Source organism: Apis dorsata, unplaced genomic scaffold (genome assembly GCF_000469605.1).
Source record: "Apis dorsata unplaced genomic scaffold, Apis dorsata 1.3 scaffold_1130, whole genome shotgun sequence".
Taxonomy (NCBI): domain Eukaryota; kingdom Metazoa; phylum Arthropoda; class Insecta; order Hymenoptera; family Apidae; genus Apis; species Apis dorsata.
In genome coordinates, this window is record NW_006264228.1 from 4,083 (window position 1) to 5,484 (window position 1,402).

The following is a 1,402-nucleotide window of genomic DNA, read 5'->3' on the forward strand; positions in this document are numbered from 1 at the left end:
CATGAAGAAATATATCTCCTATGCATTCAACTAGATTCTTTCGAGTCTTGTGTTTTCTTATTTTCAGAATGAATCTTAGATTAAATTATAATGTACGATTATTATACATACAACTCAATTCCAAAATTTATATATTACGTATTTTCAAAATTTCATCCTTGCTATAAATGATATTAATAAATTCATATAATTATGTATTATATAACTCTTACATATCTTACAACTCTTTTTACTATCATAAATGTTTTAAAGAGATCATTTATAATGTAATAGTTTTAAGTACATACTGTTAATACTTTTTTTACAATAATCAATTATATTTAAAAATAACTTCTTCTAAAATTATATACAAAATAGACAAAGTGATGGGTCTCAGTCATCAGAAAAGGAAAAAAGAAATTTTATTACATTCAATTCAATTTTTTTAGAAAATATCTTATTTAATTCAAATTTAATAAAAAAAGAAAAATATTAATTTTATTTATTAGTTATTTACAAAGTCAATTTTTAAAGTAAAGTATAGATTTGTTATTGAAAACTATATATTTAATGTATTTGTATCTCTTCATCTTTCATTTTTGATGAAATCTATCATCTTTCTTATAGTATAATAGAATTATATTAATAGAATGATATTTTTAAATACATAATTCAGAAAAATATAATCATAATTTAAGAAAAGTGAAAGGAATAATACATTTTATTTTTACAATAATAAATTTTCCATATTAAAATATGGAATTATTTAAAATTTATTTACTTATTTGAAAATGGAACATATTTGCAAAATTAATTATAAAATAATATTCTTATAATAAATTTTATATTTAAAATAAGTTATGTAATAATTTTAAGAAATAATTTTATATTATTACTTATTCTTCCTTATTGTCTAAAATTAATTTAATATACATAAATATAAATGTAATTATTATTTAAAAATATTTGTAAAAATTTTTTTCATTAGAATTTTCATTAAGAAAAATAATTTACATTTTTATAAACTATTATCATATACATTATTTTAATCTTAAAAAAATAACATTTAGTATTTATATCATTTTTATATAAATAATTATTTTTTATTATATCATATCATTTTTATATAAATAATTATATAAAAAATATAATAATAACATTAATATTAACATATTAATATTATGCATTAATATTAATATATTAATAATATAATATATAATAATTAAGCATTATTTAAGAATAAATTATAATATTCTTATAATATTAATATAATATATAATTATATAATATTAAAATTTTTATTCTCTCAATATGTAAGATATTTTCATTTATATCCTATATAATTTTTCATATATTTGATAATAAAGAATAAAAATGAAATTATATTGAAAATGAATATTAATCAAAATTTTATTTAAATTTA